Source organism: Calidris pugnax, unplaced genomic scaffold (genome assembly GCF_001431845.1).
Source record: "Calidris pugnax isolate Ruff unplaced genomic scaffold, ASM143184v1 scaffold41, whole genome shotgun sequence".
Lineage (NCBI taxonomy): Eukaryota > Metazoa > Chordata > Aves > Charadriiformes > Scolopacidae > Calidris > Calidris pugnax.
The window spans coordinates 11530405-11550878 of NW_015094509.1; the positions used below are offsets into that span (position 1 = coordinate 11530405).

At 40.9% G+C, this 20474-nt stretch overlaps 2 long non-coding RNA genes across 2 annotated transcripts; both read right to left on the reverse strand.

Moving 5' to 3' along the window:
- Nucleotides 1-6892: 6892 nt before the first annotated feature.
- Nucleotides 6893-8298, reverse strand: LOC106902126. Its single transcript, XR_001414433.1, has 3 exons — nucleotides 7801-8298; nucleotides 7487-7677; nucleotides 6893-7403 (listed from the first exon to the last, which is right to left on the reverse strand). It is a non-coding gene; the product is annotated as an uncharacterized LOC106902126 (long non-coding RNA).
- An 8606-nt stretch (nucleotides 8299-16904) lies between these two features.
- Nucleotides 16905-18310, reverse strand: LOC106902127. The gene is made up of 3 exons (XR_001414434.1): nucleotides 17813-18310; nucleotides 17499-17689; nucleotides 16905-17415 (listed from the first exon to the last, which is right to left on the reverse strand). It is a non-coding gene; the product is annotated as an uncharacterized LOC106902127 (long non-coding RNA).
- Between the last annotated feature and the right edge of the window lie 2164 nt (nucleotides 18311-20474).

Below are 20474 nucleotides of genomic sequence, written 5' to 3' on the forward strand. Positions count from 1 at the left end.
GGGAAAATAAAGATGCATAATGGACTATAACAAGAGGTTTCAGTGACGTTATAAACCACAGGAGTGAATTTCAGATGGTTTATGGTCCAGTTAACAGAAACTCTCAATAGAATTATATCTCTATAAATCAAAATTTGTCTGTTGCTTATTTTCTATATGTGGTTCTGACTCATGAATCTATGCCCTGTAGAAATTTCTACTCCTCCTTGAGTCATGCAAATGTTGCCTCCTATCACCCCAGATCTTGCTTTCTCCAGTGATTAGCCCTGTTGCACCCTACTCTCGTCATCTATTTTTTACTTAATTTGGGGAAAAAAGTAGTATTGATTTTCTGTTTTTTTCAAAAATAATGTAGAATTCATTGTACTAAAATTGGGAAGTATAAGAGGCAATCAGTGTATACATGGTATGGAATCAAATAGGAAAAAACTTAATGTAAACACAAACAGAATTCCTTCATGCTCCCTTCATCCTGCTTCTGAGGATGAAGGTCTGAAGGCAGCAAAAGATCTTTGATAAGAACGTGTGGGCATCACCAGATAGAGACGCAATGTATTTCTCCCTACAAAAGGGTTTGGTCAGGTAGCAAAGAGGTTTACATTTTCCTCTTTAAGCTATTTTGTGACGAGTGAAGCAAAGCTGGGACATCTTTGCATATGCTCCTCATCCAAAAAAAAAACCCATGACCTAAAGCAATGGAGTTAAATAGTTGCTGGATATGAAATCCCAGGCAGTAGCAGTGCAGACTTCAGGGCAATAGCAGATGAGTATATGAAAGCCTTAGGTGCTGCATAGGGTGGACAAAGTCACAGGAGGCAACTTTCTGACTGGAAATGAGAAACAGTTCCTTGTGAGAGAAGCAAGCAGCCTTGTGCCCAACATGTCCTTGTTGCCTTCGGGATGTGAGTCAGCAGTGTTGTCCCTAGCTGGCCTGCAGTTGTCTGCTACTATGGGCTAGAGGCAGCTCTTCTGTAAATCTTAGGCTGCATCTGCTGAAGGATAGAAAGAATTTACGTTTTTCTTCTGTAACAGAAAGGTTGAGGTGTTGAGCAATGGAAGTGCTCCCAGTGATAGCCAGGTCAGCAGAATCTGACTGTCTATTTTGAAATGAGATTGTCAATGTTCTGCTGCAGACAATGGCATAAATGACATTTTATTTTTTTTTTTTGTATTGCAGTGGGTTGTCTTTGAAGTCAAATCAAATGTCTCATCTGTTGGTCAATAAAGGGCAACAAAGCTGGTGAAAGGGCTGGAAGAAATGTCCAATGAGAAGTGGCTAAGGACTTTGGGCTTGTCTAGTTTGGAGAAAAGAATGACGAGGGGTGACCTCATTGCTCTCTACAGCTTCCTGAGGAGGGGAGTGGAGAGGGAGGTGCTGATCTCTTCTCTCCTGGATCCAGTGACAGGATGGATGGGAACGGTTCAAAGCTGTGTCAGGGAAGTTTATACTGGATGTTAGGAAGCATTTATTTACCAATCACTGGAACAGACTTCCTAGAGAGGTGGTCGATGCCCCAAGCCTGTCAGCTTTTAAGCAGCATTTGGACAATGTCCTTAATAACATGCTTTAACTTTTGGTCAGCCCTGAAGTGGTCAGGCAGTTGGACTAGATGATCATTTTAGGTCCCTTTCAACTGAAATAGTCTATTCTGTTCTGTTCTACAAAAGATATCATTAGTATAAGCTTGCAACATGCAGACTGGATCCATGATCCGTATAGTGAGGGAAAGCAAGGAGGGAAAGCTCCTAGGTCACTGCTGTAAAGAATTATTTCCTTGGAGAAGGCAGGTTGCCAGTTTTATTGAAACTAGATCACCAGAAAAGTAACCCGCTTTTGATGCTAACTTGTGAAATGTTGACTTGTCCCACACCCCTTTTGGGGTCCAGTGATTTTTACGTAAGTAGCAATGCTTTATTTCCATATACAACTCATTTTTTTATCTTTTATGACTGAGTTTTGGATATGGGTGTGTTACAGGCTACTCTTTTTATGTTTTTTGAACTGCTGACAGGCAGTAAAGCTTTTGAAAATGATGGTGAATGACAGTTAAATACCTATGAAATCCATAGTATCACCAATAAAATGCTATCAATTGTTATTGATAGTTTCTTGCTATCCTTTGAAATGGCTGGCACGGGGAAGAATCTGCACACAGGAAGGTAGCTGCTCAGCAGAACAGCTCACATTCAAGAAAGACATACGGGAAAGAACACATAGATAACGAGAGGAATATATTTGGATATTTGCTGTTAACACATTGGTGGAAAATAAAAAATATAACTAATCTTATCCATTGTTATGGAGAGAAGTACCACAGTAATGAGAGGAGAATTATAAGGACAGGACTGCTTTACTGAAACAACTATAAACATCTGACTCTTAGTGCAGCTGGATACCTTCTTGATTTTTTCACATGCAACAGAATTATTGCTCTCCTAAATTAAAGTGTAGGACAAATTAAATCCACTGTGTGGTCAGTGCTAGAAAGCTTTAATGCCTGTTCCTTTTGCTTTGTGGGAAAGCACGTAAATTTGCTGTGGAAATCTTCCTTGTGCAAAAGTAGAGATGAGGCTGGGAAGTCATTCTGCACAAGTGTATCCTGTTTGGGATCTGTAGCACTAATCTGAATTGTAGTACAGTGGCTAATGAAATATAGGCTAAGCAGTAGTTTTAGCTCGGTGTTTTGTACTTCCTAGGTACTAGGGTAGTTACTGGTTCTGTTCTTTTCCTTTCCAGCTCATAGACCCCCTGCTTCTGAAAGCATCAACCACTAGTTTCATAGTGGATGTGGTCCTTTTTATAAGAGACAAGGCAGGCTTTAACAGCTGATAGTCTAAAGTATTGTCTCACTAAGAGAGTCCTTGCAACTGAGAGTGAAATAACTCCCTTTACATTCAAAGAAGGAAATTCACTACACTTACTTTTTTTGACATACCTCTTTGAAGTGCAAGATGGAATGTCAAAAATTAGCTCATATTTTCTTACCTCTTCCCTTCCATCCCTTCCTTTGCGAGACAGTTCTTCACAGAGAATGCTTTTTATTCTGTCCATTGTGAAAACAGATAATGCTTCCAAGCTGCTGCTTCTCCTACCTCACTGTCATCAGGAAAGCTGGAAATAAAAATAAAACCATAAACTTATCATCCATTGATGTTTTAAACATCTTTGCTGTCTGTCAGGAATCCTAACACATACTTTTCATGTCAACTTGTAAGATACTGTAGCCTAGGAAAGGTAATAGTTTTACTCAAAGGATGTATTTTTTCTTAGACTAATACTGCTAGTAAAAATAGCCATGCTTTTGTGCACATGAATCCCTTCTCAGAATGTTTTGATTCCCTACTTATTAGGAAATCATTATGAATGTAATTATACTAATGTAGCTAGTGAATGAATCTTGTTTTAATCATACTTGTGCTTTTAAGTATGGCAGAATCCTGGTCTGGAGAGCAGAGCACAAAGCAGGCAGCATTGTGTTAACAGGCGTTTGCTGACTCTCATTTGGCCTAATGCATTTTTTCCCTTAGCCTAGTAAAATGCCAAAGTTGATTAATGTTGATTAATACTGTTCTTCATAAACTTTTCATGCTGCACAGTTTGATTTTATCCGAGGTATGTCAACTAGTATCATGGGGAGCTTTTTAGGAAAACAGGACTAGAAAGTATCAAATAAGTGCTAATCATCTCAATACGCAAGAAAGAAATTGTTTTCCAATTAGCCTTTAGCTTTTGTCATTCTAGTGCTTTCTGTCTCTGGAGTATAAAATGAACTTTCACCAAATACTGGCTCCTTTCTTCATGTACCAGAGCTAAAATTGTAATGAAAGCCTGTTTGCTTGAATAAAAACCCAACCTCCCTTATGCTTTTAGAAGCAGTTTAGCAGTGCTATCACTTCTACCTTTACCTGTTATTTGAATTTATTGAACTTCATGATTAATTTTCTGGTCATTTGGCAGATGTGAATCCTAGATAGATAGATGTCTAGATAAGCTTTAATTATCATCCCTTTCAGGCATGTTTTTATTACCAAAGCTGCTACATTCCAGGTCTGCGAGAATTAACCTTAGTTGGAAATCCAAACAGGTAAAGCCTTTGGATTTTGAGGAAAATGAGAGGTCACCCCAGGGTTTTCTTTCTTTTGCCAACAGAGAGGCCACAACTTAAACTGGCTGTAGTGAAAGAAGGAGCTCAGTCATGGGCTGGTTTTGCGTGGATGGATGTTACCTTGAGAACCTCCCACTCGTGTGATACTTTGGGAAAAACTTAAACAGTTCCTCTCCAGTGATGCCCCTCTGCCTCCAAAACCCTCTCTCCTTATTTTTATTCAAAGATCAATTTAACCCCATCTTATGATAATGTTCATGACAAAATAGTCATCTTCCTCTTATTTAGTGCTGCTACCCACTGCATTTATCTGAGTTACCCACTCCTTGCATTTTGCCTATGGCTCTCACTCTGAGCTTTCCGTGGCAGCAGTCTGCTCTCTCTGCTTTTTTTTTCTATCAATACCTGGGGCACTAGATGCTTCATACATGACTAGGACATTATTACTACTTTTAGTAATGAATAATGAATTGAGAGACAGAATTACATAGTAGAAGCCATTTTTAAAAAAAAAAAAAAAGGCAAACAATAATTTCTATCTTGTATAAAATCAGCAGAATTGGAACTTTCAAGCTGACACTACAATAGGACTACAATATATTCCTGAGATCTGGTACAGGATACCCTGTACCAACTCTGAAGGACAATCTTATGACTGAATAAAAAAAAAAGATAAATCATACGGGAGTTAAGAACACTGGTGTTTCTTCTGAAGCAGCTTGAGTTTCAGAAACGTAGGAGGGTTTGGGGAAGAGGGATTAGCAAGGCAGCAAACATGGAAGGATGCCTATAAATATACCTATAAAAACTTAAAGGGTGGGTGTCAAGAGGATGGGGCCAGTCTTTTTTCAGTGGTTCCCAGGGATAGGACAAGAGGAAATGGGCACAAACCTGAACATAAGAAGTTTTATCTAAACATGAGGAGGAACTTCTTTACTTTGAGGGTGATAGAGCCCTGGAACAGGCTGCCCAGAGAGGTGGTGGAGTCTCTGCTCTGGAGACATTCAAAACCCGATGGACATGTTCTTGTGCAACCTGCTCTAGGAGGACCTGCTTTGGCAGGGGGGTTGGACTAGATGATCTCCAGAGGTTCCTTCCAACCCCATATCATTCTGTGATTCTGTGAAGGACATGTGATAATGTTCTAAGCACCTTCTGTGTCAATACGAGCCTGTACTTTGTGTTGAATAATGTCTATATACTCATTATTGTGGATTTTGAAACCCATATAGTATCTGACAACTCAGAACAGTTAAAAAGAAAGCAAAGTGCACAAGTTGAGGGACAATTTTTAATACCAATGAAGGTATTAAATACCAATGAATGGCCTGTAAATCTTGTACAGTTTTGGTAGGATTTTTGAAAATTAGCTGTACAACTGCTATGCTGTTGAAAACAAAATCAGCGCCTCTTAATTAATTTACTGCCCAGTTACTTAGAAACATTGGTCATACAGGTCAAGAAGCAAACAGAAATGTATAACTGAAGAACTCTCATTATACAGGAATTTTTAGCTTCTTTCAAAAATTCCTCCTTTGAGTTTCAGCTGACTAACTGAACAACAATCAAAATTGAATTTTCAAATTCAGACAGAAAATATTGACTAAGTTTAAGATCAAGTAAAGACTTTTACCTACACCTTTAGTTCAGCATGTCACACTTAGTTCAGCCAGAATATTTCAAACTGAGCATGTAAACAGAATTGCAAGAATAAGACATGATAAAGTTTTTAGAATTGATCATATTTACAATCTTATGAACTGTATGTCTGTGTATAATTCCTCTGGACAAAACATCCCAAGCCCTAAAAATCATGCTTATCAAGTATCCCGTTCAGGGGATCATAGAATAGTTTGGGTCGGAAAGGACCATTAAAAGTCATTTAGTCCAACCCCCCTGCAATAAGCAAGGACACCTTCCACTAAATCAGGTTTCTCAGAGCCCCATCCAACCTGACCTTGAGAGTTTCTAGGGATGGTGCATCTGCCACCTCTCTGGGCAACCTGTGCCAGGGTTTCATCACCCTCATTGTAAAAAATTTCTTCCTTCTATCTAGTCTGAATCTACCCTACTCTAGTTTAAAACCATTACCCCTTGTAATATCACTACAGGCCTTACTAAAAGTCTGTCCCCATCTTTTTTATGAGCCCCTTTTAAGCCCCCTAAGTTTCCCCAGGCTCTTCTCCAGGCTGAACAACCCCAATTCTCTCAGCCTTAAAACAGAAAACTAACCGATGTTAGCCTTCCATCGGTGTTCAGCCAATGGTGTTTACAGAACACCTACATGCCAGGGCCTCTCCCACATTGCATTTCAAAATACAACCTGGATACTAGCTCCTCAGTCTGATGAGAGAAGGCAAATCAATCTCTCACCACCCAGGCTGGTTTAGGAATAAGGCTGAACCTCCTCCATACCCCCAGCAGCTACAACACCCATGGTGAGCCCCCGCTCCTCTAACCCAAAAAGTTTTTGCTAATGGTACTCCCTGAGCAGAGAAAGGCTTTGGAATTGGCTAGTGTCCTCTTCAGCACAACTTAAGGACTTCCCCCTTCTTCTGTGAAGATACTGATCATATCCATGGAGAGCAGGAAAATGTGGGGGCTCTAGAGAAAAGACCAATGTTTTTCTATCTACTGCAGACAGATCATTCACATCAGTAAAATCAGTAAAATTTCATTGACTGTAGTTGACATCAGGGTATGGACAGTACTGTGTAAACTACGGATAACCCTCTTATATGACAAATGAGAGTAACAAATGAAGAAAACTAACTTTTACCCATAAATACCTAGCATTCTTCAAATCACTCGTGCACAAGTATCCAACTAAAAGAAATTTACTTGGAGTAGAAAATAAACACATATAGAGTAAGGAAAATCCTCCTGAAAGAAACCAAAAGAAAACGTAGGTGACATTATACAATATAATTATCTTTCTCAGTTTGGATAGGAGAAAACTGGGAAAGAACCAAGACTGCACGAGTAAACCAGTCCACGATGGTTTGATAGCATTCAGTATAGGACTTTCCCTATAGTACAGGGAGTCACAAATTATTACAGTGTAAAGTTTTGTCCTTTCTCAACAGGAATTTGAGGCAAAATGCCTCCAGGAAGAGTCCTACAGGGCACATTTCTTGCCGGTTGTACATCTGAGTTGATCCATCAAGCGTCTGAGTACTGAAGGTTTTCAGCCAAGAACATGTTTAGCATTCTCTCCATTCACTGATCCATAAGAGAATACTTTGAAGTTCCTTTCATGTCAGCTACATAAAGATGTTTTCCAAGTAAATGTTTCAACTTGGGACAAAAATAATGGAAAGAATTAGTTACACTGGATTTCTCCCTTATACAAAACATTATAAAGCAGATGTTAGCCTTACCTTTTCAGGAAAGAATTACACTTAGCATGCTTGAATGATGAATCTACCAACTCATTTACTCTTGTAGTTGCTATGAGGAAGGAAATGGGAGTAAGTATAATGAGACCCTTAGTGAAAGACATTTTGTGGTGATATATAAAACCAGGTTACACCACCACTGTTTCCTTGGGAACTCCTCTTGTCTAACAAAACTGGAAAGGAACAGAAGAAAAAAAAAAAAGGATGTCAGAAAACTTATATTAATAACACTGCTGTGTTATGTGTCAGTGCATTTAGATGACTTAGAGAAGCCACCAAAAGAAAGCATCCTGTACCTTGATTCACGGGAGTGAATTTTCAGTTGCAGATTATACAGTGGAAGAACAATTCCAACAGAAGAATGTAAAACAGGGATGGAAATCTGGTTTTTCAGAGTATTGTGGTGAGTTCAGAACAAGAGCTGAGATGAACAGGAAGGGCAGGTACCTGGAGACAGGAGGAAGTGAAGGTCAGAATTTATAGCTGTTTTGTTACTGAGGGAATTACAAAAGAACGGTCCTTAAAAATACATTTTGTAAATGCTCATACTACATGATAGTATTTTGTCCTGTTGGTTGACTGTAGATTATTGTTGACACTGTTACTCTGGAGTAGGTAGAGAGGTCTATGCTCTGAGTATGTTTTCATCAGTATGTCACCTGGGTAATGTAAATAACAGTAACAGCAGGAGACAATTCTGTGCAGGCAGACGGGAATGTGAACAAATACAATTTAAATTTAATTGCAGGAAAATGCGAGGAATGATAGGTGGAACTGATGGGAAGAAAGGAAGGTAGAAGCACAGAAAGGTCAAGTTGAACCATTTCTTCAGTGAGTCACAGGATGTCTTCTGCTCTGAATCTGCTCTCTCTTTTCAAAGCAAATAGTTAGATAATATAAAGGGATTACAGTTCCCGTCCCTCGATTTGTTTGTTTATAGTTACCTGCTTAATGGTACAGGATTTATGGGGAACAGGGCAAATACCAAGGAGGAAAGAAAGCTCTTGAAATTCTACAGTCGTACTGGGAGCAGGTATTTGTAATTTGTGGATGAAAAATCACAGGCGTGTTTAAATGATTACAGAAGCAGGCACTGCAAATCCAGAAAGTTCAGAGGTAAATATCCATCAGAAAGAAATTCAGATGAATAAAGCAAGGCACGGAGAACTGTAGTGATGTCTTGTAACCAAAACTATGGTTGGAATACTGTTAGTGTTTATGGTTGAGATGTGGCATAAAATATTTTTGAAACAACTGTGTAACCTGACAGGGTGGAGGGATTGTTTTCAAGTGGTCTGGTTCTTTTTAATTATTCTTAGAAGCAATTGAGTGATTTCTCTCTTTCCTCACTTCCCCAGAATAAAGCGTAGTTTCCCAAAGAGATCAGTCCAGCTAATTCTTCCATTCAACATTTATAGATTGATAAGGACTGTACTATCTTTGGGAATCTGATGACACACAGTTCTACATTTCCTCCTCTTTTTGTCTTGGATGCCAGATTTATCTAGTGCCTGGAAGAAACAAGGAACTGGGTGAGAGCCAGTTGGCTGGAATCCAGTCTGAAAGGTGAAGGTGATGTGGACTGGAAGAGCAGAGTGCTTTCAGGACTTGATGAAAAATCATGTAGTTTATTTTACAAGGGTGTCTGCTGAAATATAGTCTGCTCAGTTTCTATACAATGGTTTATGTATAATAACAAAGGTGTATTATACATAATTTTACATCAGGAAATGGAACGGGCTCCTTTCAGCTAAGGATACCAATGACATTTCTTAGACAAAACTAAAATGTGATGAATATATGTGCATGACAATAGGTATGGGTTGCTATTAAGACTTGCTTTACCACAGCCAACCTATCATGTCACTCTGGTGATCTGTTCCTCCAGAACTTGTTTTCCCAAAGGGATGATGTCTTCAGCCCAACATCGAATGCAGAACTCTTTAGCTAAAGAAGGTACATCCTAGATTTTATTCTTTGTGGAAATACAGGTAATGAGGACCAGGATACTTTCAGGAAGATGGCATTTTTTTCTCAGGCCTTTATACCTGGCTATATGTTGGTATCACAGTCCATTAGAAATAGTGCCAGCTCCAGAAATGTGTGATCTGTGGTGGAGATTTCAAACTGTCGAAACCAAACGTTACAAAAGGACTTTTTTATTGCTACATACACTTGTAAGATATCCAGTGCTGATGTGAAATAGGAGTTATGTCTCATGATATGAGAGAACAGCGTTGTCTGTACTTACTGTCTGTAAAATAGATTGCAAATCCACAGATCTGGATTGAATAGTTTCTTTGGCATTCTTGCACAGGTTATTTCCCATTTATTTGGGCTGGATGGCATTTCGAGCATTGTCCCTAAATGACTTCTTGCCATCAAAATGACTGCTGAGGTGGGGGATTCACAGGTAGCAAAAGCATTTTGAAAGGTTTATTCCACCCCCGCCTGGTTTCCAGGGCGGGAGGAGGACTTTTCTTCTCTCATTGGTGTCATGTTCCCTCTCTCCTGGCTTGGAGGAATCTGTCCAGGCAGACGCTGGGGCAAATTTCACACCCTGCGGTGGCTGAAGGGCGCTCCCGTCGGACTTTCCGCGGGCGGTGATGGAGCAGCATCTCCCTTGGGCTGGTCCCTCCGGCCCGGGGGGAGCCGGGGTCGCTCCCCGCCCCGTCGCTCTCTGTTTCTCAGCCTAAACCGTGGACCGCCCCGTCGGGCCTCGAGGGGACGGGGCTGGGGCGGCCCCAGCCTTTCCCTCCGCCGCCTCCTCCTCCCGGGGACCGGCGCTCCCCCCGCCACCTCTTTCGCGCTGGGGCTTCTCTCGGGGCCGGGCCCCGCCGAGCGGATGCCCCTCTCCGCGCCCCCCTACACCGTCCCCGGGCAGCCCCGGCGGCGGGAGCAGCGGGGGCGGCGGCAGCATCTCCCCGCCCTCCCCTCCCTTCCCCTCCTCGCCCGCCCATTCCTTCATGCTCCCTTCATCCTGCTTCTGAGGATGAAGGTCTGAAGGCAGCAAAAGATCTTTGATAAGAACGTGTGGGCATCACCAGATAGAGACGCAATGTATTTCTCCCTACAAAAGGGTTTGGTCAGGTAGCAAAGAGGTTTACATTTTCCTCTTTAAGCTATTTTGTGACGAGTGAAGCAAAGCTGGGACATCTTTGCATATGCTCCTCATCCAAAAAAAAAACCCATGACCTAAAGCAATGGAGTTAAATAGTTGCTGGATATGAAATCCCAGGCAGTAGCAGTGCAGACTTCAGGGCAATAGCAGATGAGTATATGAAAGCCTTAGGTGCTGCATAGGGTGGACAAAGTCACAGGAGGCAACTTTCTGACTGGAAATGAGAAACAGTTCCTTGTGAGAGAAGCAAGCAGCCTTGTGCCCAACATGTCCTTGTTGCCTTCGGGATGTGAGTCAGCAGTGTTGTCCCTAGCTGGCCTGCAGTTGTCTGCTACTATGGGCTAGAGGCAGCTCTTCTGTAAATCTTAGGCTGCATCTGCTGAAGGATAGAAAGAATTTACGTTTTTCTTCTGTAACAGAAAGGTTGAGGTGTTGAGCAATGGAAGTGCTCCCAGTGATAGCCAGGTCAGCAGAATCTGACTGTCTATTTTGAAATGAGATTGTCAATGTTCTGCTGCAGACAATGGCATAAATGACATTTTATTTTTTTTTTTTGTATTGCAGTGGGTTGTCTTTGAAGTCAAATCAAATGTCTCATCTGTTGGTCAATAAAGGGCAACAAAGCTGGTGAAAGGGCTGGAAGAAATGTCCAATGAGAAGTGGCTAAGGACTTTGGGCTTGTCTAGTTTGGAGAAAAGAATGACGAGGGGTGACCTCATTGCTCTCTACAGCTTCCTGAGGAGGGGAGTGGAGAGGGAGGTGCTGATCTCTTCTCTCCTGGATCCAGTGACAGGATGGATGGGAACGGTTCAAAGCTGTGTCAGGGAAGTTTATACTGGATGTTAGGAAGCATTTATTTACCAATCACTGGAACAGACTTCCTAGAGAGGTGGTCGATGCCCCAAGCCTGTCAGCTTTTAAGCAGCATTTGGACAATGTCCTTAATAACATGCTTTAACTTTTGGTCAGCCCTGAAGTGGTCAGGCAGTTGGACTAGATGATCATTTTAGGTCCCTTTCAACTGAAATAGTCTATTCTGTTCTGTTCTACAAAAGATATCATTAGTATAAGCTTGCAACATGCAGACTGGATCCATGATCCGTATAGTGAGGGAAAGCAAGGAGGGAAAGCTCCTAGGTCACTGCTGTAAAGAATTATTTCCTTGGAGAAGGCAGGTTGCCAGTTTTATTGAAACTAGATCACCAGAAAAGTAACCCGCTTTTGATGCTAACTTGTGAAATGTTGACTTGTCCCACACCCCTTTTGGGGTCCAGTGATTTTTACGTAAGTAGCAATGCTTTATTTCCATATACAACTCATTTTTTTATCTTTTATGACTGAGTTTTGGATATGGGTGTGTTACAGGCTACTCTTTTTATGTTTTTTGAACTGCTGACAGGCAGTAAAGCTTTTGAAAATGATGGTGAATGACAGTTAAATACCTATGAAATCCATAGTATCACCAATAAAATGCTATCAATTGTTATTGATAGTTTCTTGCTATCCTTTGAAATGGCTGGCACGGGGAAGAATCTGCACACAGGAAGGTAGCTGCTCAGCAGAACAGCTCACATTCAAGAAAGACATACGGGAAAGAACACATAGATAACGAGAGGAATATATTTGGATATTTGCTGTTAACACATTGGTGGAAAATAAAAAATATAACTAATCTTATCCATTGTTATGGAGAGAAGTACCACAGTAATGAGAGGAGAATTATAAGGACAGGACTGCTTTACTGAAACAACTATAAACATCTGACTCTTAGTGCAGCTGGATACCTTCTTGATTTTTTCACATGCAACAGAATTATTGCTCTCCTAAATTAAAGTGTAGGACAAATTAAATCCACTGTGTGGTCAGTGCTAGAAAGCTTTAATGCCTGTTCCTTTTGCTTTGTGGGAAAGCACGTAAATTTGCTGTGGAAATCTTCCTTGTGCAAAAGTAGAGATGAGGCTGGGAAGTCATTCTGCACAAGTGTATCCTGTTTGGGATCTGTAGCACTAATCTGAATTGTAGTACAGTGGCTAATGAAATATAGGCTAAGCAGTAGTTTTAGCTCGGTGTTTTGTACTTCCTAGGTACTAGGGTAGTTACTGGTTCTGTTCTTTTCCTTTCCAGCTCATAGACCCCCTGCTTCTGAAAGCATCAACCACTAGTTTCATAGTGGATGTGGTCCTTTTTATAAGAGACAAGGCAGGCTTTAACAGCTGATAGTCTAAAGTATTGTCTCACTAAGAGAGTCCTTGCAACTGAGAGTGAAATAACTCCCTTTACATTCAAAGAAGGAAATTCACTACACTTACTTTTTTTGACATACCTCTTTGAAGTGCAAGATGGAATGTCAAAAATTAGCTCATATTTTCTTACCTCTTCCCTTCCATCCCTTCCTTTGCGAGACAGTTCTTCACAGAGAATGCTTTTTATTCTGTCCATTGTGAAAACAGATAATGCTTCCAAGCTGCTGCTTCTCCTACCTCACTGTCATCAGGAAAGCTGGAAATAAAAATAAAACCATAAACTTATCATCCATTGATGTTTTAAACATCTTTGCTGTCTGTCAGGAATCCTAACACATACTTTTCATGTCAACTTGTAAGATACTGTAGCCTAGGAAAGGTAATAGTTTTACTCAAAGGATGTATTTTTTCTTAGACTAATACTGCTAGTAAAAATAGCCATGCTTTTGTGCACATGAATCCCTTCTCAGAATGTTTTGATTCCCTACTTATTAGGAAATCATTATGAATGTAATTATACTAATGTAGCTAGTGAATGAATCTTGTTTTAATCATACTTGTGCTTTTAAGTATGGCAGAATCCTGGTCTGGAGAGCAGAGCACAAAGCAGGCAGCATTGTGTTAACAGGCGTTTGCTGACTCTCATTTGGCCTAATGCATTTTTTCCCTTAGCCTAGTAAAATGCCAAAGTTGATTAATGTTGATTAATACTGTTCTTCATAAACTTTTCATGCTGCACAGTTTGATTTTATCCGAGGTATGTCAACTAGTATCATGGGGAGCTTTTTAGGAAAACAGGACTAGAAAGTATCAAATAAGTGCTAATCATCTCAATACGCAAGAAAGAAATTGTTTTCCAATTAGCCTTTAGCTTTTGTCATTCTAGTGCTTTCTGTCTCTGGAGTATAAAATGAACTTTCACCAAATACTGGCTCCTTTCTTCATGTACCAGAGCTAAAATTGTAATGAAAGCCTGTTTGCTTGAATAAAAACCCAACCTCCCTTATGCTTTTAGAAGCAGTTTAGCAGTGCTATCACTTCTACCTTTACCTGTTATTTGAATTTATTGAACTTCATGATTAATTTTCTGGTCATTTGGCAGATGTGAATCCTAGATAGATAGATGTCTAGATAAGCTTTAATTATCATCCCTTTCAGGCATGTTTTTATTACCAAAGCTGCTACATTCCAGGTCTGCGAGAATTAACCTTAGTTGGAAATCCAAACAGGTAAAGCCTTTGGATTTTGAGGAAAATGAGAGGTCACCCCAGGGTTTTCTTTCTTTTGCCAACAGAGAGGCCACAACTTAAACTGGCTGTAGTGAAAGAAGGAGCTCAGTCATGGGCTGGTTTTGCGTGGATGGATGTTACCTTGAGAACCTCCCACTCGTGTGATACTTTGGGAAAAACTTAAACAGTTCCTCTCCAGTGATGCCCCTCTGCCTCCAAAACCCTCTCTCCTTATTTTTATTCAAAGATCAATTTAACCCCATCTTATGATAATGTTCATGACAAAATAGTCATCTTCCTCTTATTTAGTGCTGCTACCCACTGCATTTATCTGAGTTACCCACTCCTTGCATTTTGCCTATGGCTCTCACTCTGAGCTTTCCGTGGCAGCAGTCTGCTCTCTCTGCTTTTTTTTTCTATCAATACCTGGGGCACTAGATGCTTCATACATGACTAGGACATTATTACTACTTTTAGTAATGAATAATGAATTGAGAGACAGAATTACATAGTAGAAGCCATTTTTAAAAAAAAAAAAAAAGGCAAACAATAATTTCTATCTTGTATAAAATCAGCAGAATTGGAACTTTCAAGCTGACACTACAATAGGACTACAATATATTCCTGAGATCTGGTACAGGATACCCTGTACCAACTCTGAAGGACAATCTTATGACTGAATAAAAAAAAAAGATAAATCATACGGGAGTTAAGAACACTGGTGTTTCTTCTGAAGCAGCTTGAGTTTCAGAAACGTAGGAGGGTTTGGGGAAGAGGGATTAGCAAGGCAGCAAACATGGAAGGATGCCTATAAATATACCTATAAAAACTTAAAGGGTGGGTGTCAAGAGGATGGGGCCAGTCTTTTTTCAGTGGTTCCCAGGGATAGGACAAGAGGAAATGGGCACAAACCTGAACATAAGAAGTTTTATCTAAACATGAGGAGGAACTTCTTTACTTTGAGGGTGATAGAGCCCTGGAACAGGCTGCCCAGAGAGGTGGTGGAGTCTCTGCTCTGGAGACATTCAAAACCCGATGGACATGTTCTTGTGCAACCTGCTCTAGGAGGACCTGCTTTGGCAGGGGGGTTGGACTAGATGATCTCCAGAGGTTCCTTCCAACCCCATATCATTCTGTGATTCTGTGAAGGACATGTGATAATGTTCTAAGCACCTTCTGTGTCAATACGAGCCTGTACTTTGTGTTGAATAATGTCTATATACTCATTATTGTGGATTTTGAAACCCATATAGTATCTGACAACTCAGAACAGTTAAAAAGAAAGCAAAGTGCACAAGTTGAGGGACAATTTTTAATACCAATGAAGGTATTAAATACCAATGAATGGCCTGTAAATCTTGTACAGTTTTGGTAGGATTTTTGAAAATTAGCTGTACAACTGCTATGCTGTTGAAAACAAAATCAGCGCCTCTTAATTAATTTACTGCCCAGTTACTTAGAAACATTGGTCATACAGGTCAAGAAGCAAACAGAAATGTATAACTGAAGAACTCTCATTATACAGGAATTTTTAGCTTCTTTCAAAAATTCCTCCTTTGAGTTTCAGCTGACTAACTGAACAACAATCAAAATTGAATTTTCAAATTCAGACAGAAAATATTGACTAAGTTTAAGATCAAGTAAAGACTTTTACCTACACCTTTAGTTCAGCATGTCACACTTAGTTCAGCCAGAATATTTCAAACTGAGCATGTAAACAGAATTGCAAGAATAAGACATGATAAAGTTTTTAGAATTGATCATATTTACAATCTTATGAACTGTATGTCTGTGTATAATTCCTCTGGACAAAACATCCCAAGCCCTAAAAATCATGCTTATCAAGTATCCCGTTCAGGGGATCATAGAATAGTTTGGGTCGGAAAGGACCATTAAAAGTCATTTAGTCCAACCCCCCTGCAATAAGCAAGGACACCTTCCACTAAATCAGGTTTCTCAGAGCCCCATCCAACCTGACCTTGAGAGTTTCTAGGGATGGTGCATCTGCCACCTCTCTGGGCAACCTGTGCCAGGGTTTCATCACCCTCATTGTAAAAAATTTCTTCCTTCTATCTAGTCTGAATCTACCCTACTCTAGTTTAAAACCATTACCCCTTGTAATATCACTACAGGCCTTACTAAAAGTCTGTCCCCATCTTTTTTATGAGCCCCTTTTAAGCCCCCTAAGTTTCCCCAGGCTCTTCTCCAGGCTGAACACCCCCAATTCTCTCAGCCTTAAAACAGAAAACTAACCGATGTTAGCCTTCCATCGGTGTTCAGCCAATGGTGTTTACAGAACACCTACATGCCAGGGCCTCTCCCACATTGCATTTCAAAATACAACCTGGATACTAGCTCCTCAGTCTGATGAGAGAAGGCAAATCAATCTCTCACCACCCAGGCTGGTTTAGGAATAAGGCTGAACCTCCTCCATACCCCCAGCAGCTACAACACCCATGGTGAGCCCCCGCTCCTCTAACCCAAAAAGTTTTTGCTAATGGTACTCCCTGAGCAGAGAAAGGCTTTGGAATTGGCTAGTGTCCTCTTCAGCACAACTTAAGGACTTCCCCCTTCTTCTGTGAAGATACTGATCATATCCATGGAGAGCAGGAAAATGTGGGGGCTCTAGAGAAAAGACCAATGTTTTTCTATCTACTGCAGACAGATCATTCACATCAGTAAAATCAGTAAAATTTCATTGACTGTAGTTGACATCAGGGTATGGACAGTACTGTGTAAACTACGGATAACCCTCTTATATGACAAATGAGAGTAACAAATGAAGAAAACTAACTTTTACCCATAAATACCTAGCATTCTTCAAATCACTCGTGCACAAGTATCCAACTAAAAGAAATTTACTTGGAGTAGAAAATAAACACATATAGAGTAAGGAAAATCCTCCTGAAAGAAACCAAAAGAAAACGTAGGTGACATTATACAATATAATTATCTTTCTCAGTTTGGATAGGAGAAAACTGGGAAAGAACCAAGACTGCACGAGTAAACCAGTCCACGATGGTTTGATAGCATTCAGTATAGGACTTTCCCTATAGTACAGGGAGTCACAAATTATTACAGTGTAAAGTTTTGTCCTTTCTCAACAGGAATTTGAGGCAAAATGCCTCCAGGAAGAGTCCTACAGGGCACATTTCTTGCCGGTTGTACATCTGAGTTGATCCATCAAGCGTCTGAGTACTGAAGGTTTTCAGCCAAGAACATGTTTAGCATTCTCTCCATTCACTGATCCATAAGAGAATACTTTGAAGTTCCTTTCATGTCAGCTACATAAAGATGTTTTCCAAGTAAATGTTTCAACTTGGGACAAAAATAATGGAAAGAATTAGTTACACTGGATTTCTCCCTTATACAAAACATTATAAAGCAGATGTTAGCCTTACCTTTTCAGGAAAGAATTACACTTAGCATGCTTGAATGATGAATCTACCAACTCATTTACTCTTGTAGTTGCTATGAGGAAGGAAATGGGAGTAAGTATAATGAGACCCTTAGTGAAAGACATTTTGTGGTGATATATAAAACCAGGTTACACCACCACTGTTTCCTTGGGAACTCCTCTTGTCTAACAAAACTGGAAAGGAACAGAAGAAAAAAAAAAAAGGATGTCAGAAAACTTATATTAATAACACTGCTGTGTTATGTGTCAGTGCATTTAGATGACTTAGAGAAGCCACCAAAAGAAAGCATCCTGTACCTTGATTCACGGGAGTGAATTTTCAGTTGCAGATTATACAGTGGAAGAACAATTCCAACAGAAGAATGTAAAACAGGGATGGAAATCTGGTTTTTCAGAGTATTGTGGTGAGTTCAGAACAAGAGCTGAGATGAACAGGAAGGGCAGGTACCTGGAGACAGGAGGAAGTGAAGGTCAGAATTTATAGCTGTTTTGTTACTGAGGGAATTACAAAAGAACGGTCCTTAAAAATACATTTTGTAAATGCTCATACTACATGATAGTATTTTGTCCTGTTGGTTGACTGTAGATTATTGTTGACACTGTTACTCTGGAGTAGGTAGAGAGGTCTATGCTCTGAGTATGTTTTCATCAGTATGTCACCTGGGTAATGTAAATAACAGTAACAGCAGGAGACAATTCTGTGCAGGCAGACGGGAATGTGAACAAATACAATTTAAATTTAATTGCAGGAAAATGCGAGGAATGATAGGTGGAACTGATGGGAAGAAAGGAAGGTAGAAGCACAGAAAGGTCAAGTTGAACCATTTCTTCAGTGAGTCACAGGATGTCTTCTGCTCTGAATCTGCTCTCTCTTTTCAAAGCAAATAGTTAGATAATATAAAGGGATTACAGTTCCCGTCCCTCGATTTGTTTGTTTATAGTTACCTGCTTAATGGTACAGGATTTATGGGGAACAGGGCAAATACCAAGGAGGAAAGAAAGCTCTTGAAATTCTACAGTCGTACTGGGAGCAGGTATTTGTAATTTGTGGATGAAAAATCACAGGCGTGTTTAAATGATTACAGAAGCAGGCACTGCAAATCCAGAAAGTTCAGAGGTAAATATCCATCAGAAAGAAATTCAGATGAATAAAGCAAGGCACGGAGAACTGTAGTGATGTCTTGTAACCAAAACTATGGTTGGAATACTGTTAGTGTTTATGGTTGAGATGTGGCATAAAATATTTTTGAAACAACTGTGTAACCTGACAGGGTGGAGGGATTGTTTTCAAGTGGTCTGGTTCTTTTTAATTATTCTTAGAAGCAATTGAGTGATTTCTCTCTTTCCTCACTTCCCCAGAATAAAGCGTAGTTTCCCAAAGAGATCAGTCCAGCTAATTCTTCCATTCAACATTTATAGATTGATAAGGACTGTACTATCTTTGGGAATCTGATGACACACAGTTCTACATTTCCTCCTCTTTTTGTCTTGGATGCCAGATTTATCTAGTGCCTGGAAGAAACAAGGAACTGGGTGAGAGCCAGTTGGCTGGAATCCAGTCTGAAAGGTGAAGGTGATGTGGACTGGAAGAGCAGAGTGCTTTCAGGACTTGATGAAAAATCATGTAGTTTATTTTACAAGGGTGTCTGCTGAAATATAGTCTGCTCAGTTTCTATACAATGGTTTATGTATAATAACAAAGGTGTATTATACATAATTTTACATCAGGAAATGGAACGGGCTCCTTTCAGCTAAGGATACCAATGACATTTCTTAGACAAAACTAAAATGTGATGAATATATGTGCATGACAATAGGTATGGGTTGCTATTAAGACTTGCTTTACCACAGCCAACCTATCATGTCACTCTGGTGATCTGTTCCTCCAGAACTTGTTTTCCCAAAGGGATGATGTCTTCAGCCCAACATCGAATGCAGAACTCTTTAGCTAAAGAAGGTACATCCTAGATTTTATTCTTTGTGGAAATACAGGTAATGAGGACCAGGATACTTTCAGGAAGATGGCATTTTTTTCTCAGGCCTTTATACCTGGCTATATGTTGGTATCACAGTCCATTAGAAATAGTGCCAGCTCCAGAAATGTGTGATCTGTGGTGGAGATTTCAAACTGTCGAAACCAAACGTTACAAAAGGACTTTTTTATTGCTACATACACTTGTAAGATATCCAGTGCTGATGTGAAATAGGAGTTATGTCTCATGATATGAGAGAACAGCGTTGTCTGTACTTACTGTCTGTAAAATAGATTGCAAATCCACAGATCTGGATTGAATAGTTTCTTTGGCATTCTTGCACAGGTTATTTCCCATTTATTTGGGCTGGATGGCATTTCGAGCATTGTCCCTAAATGACTTCTTGCCATCAAAATGACTGCTGAGGTGGGGGATTCACAGGTAGCAAAAGCATTTTGAAAGGTTTATTCCACCCCCGCCTGGTTTCCAGGGCGGGAGGAGGACTTTTCTTCTCTCATTGGTGTCATGTTCCCTCTCTCCTGGCTTGGAGGAATCTGTCCAGGCAGACGCTGGGGCAAATTTCACACCCTGCGGTGGCTGAAGGGCGCTCCCGTCGGACTTTCCGCGGGCGGTGATGGAGCAGCATCTCCCTTGGGCTGGTCCCTCCGGCCCGGGGGGAGCCGGGGTCGCTCCCCGCCCCGTCGCTCTCTGTTTCTCAGCCTAAACCGTGGACCGCCCCGTCGGGCCTCGAGGGGACGGGGCTGGGGCGGCCCCAGCCTTTCCCTCCGCCGCCTCCTCCTCCCGGGGACCGGCGCTCCCCCCGCCACCTCTTTCGCGCTGGGGCTTCTCTCGGGGCCGGGCCCCGCCGAGCGGATGCCCCTCTCCGCGCCCCCCTACACCGTCCCCGGGCAGCCCCGGCGGCGGGAGCAGCGGGGGCGGCGGCAGCATCTCCCCGCCCTCCCCTCCCTTCCCCTCCTCGCCCGCCC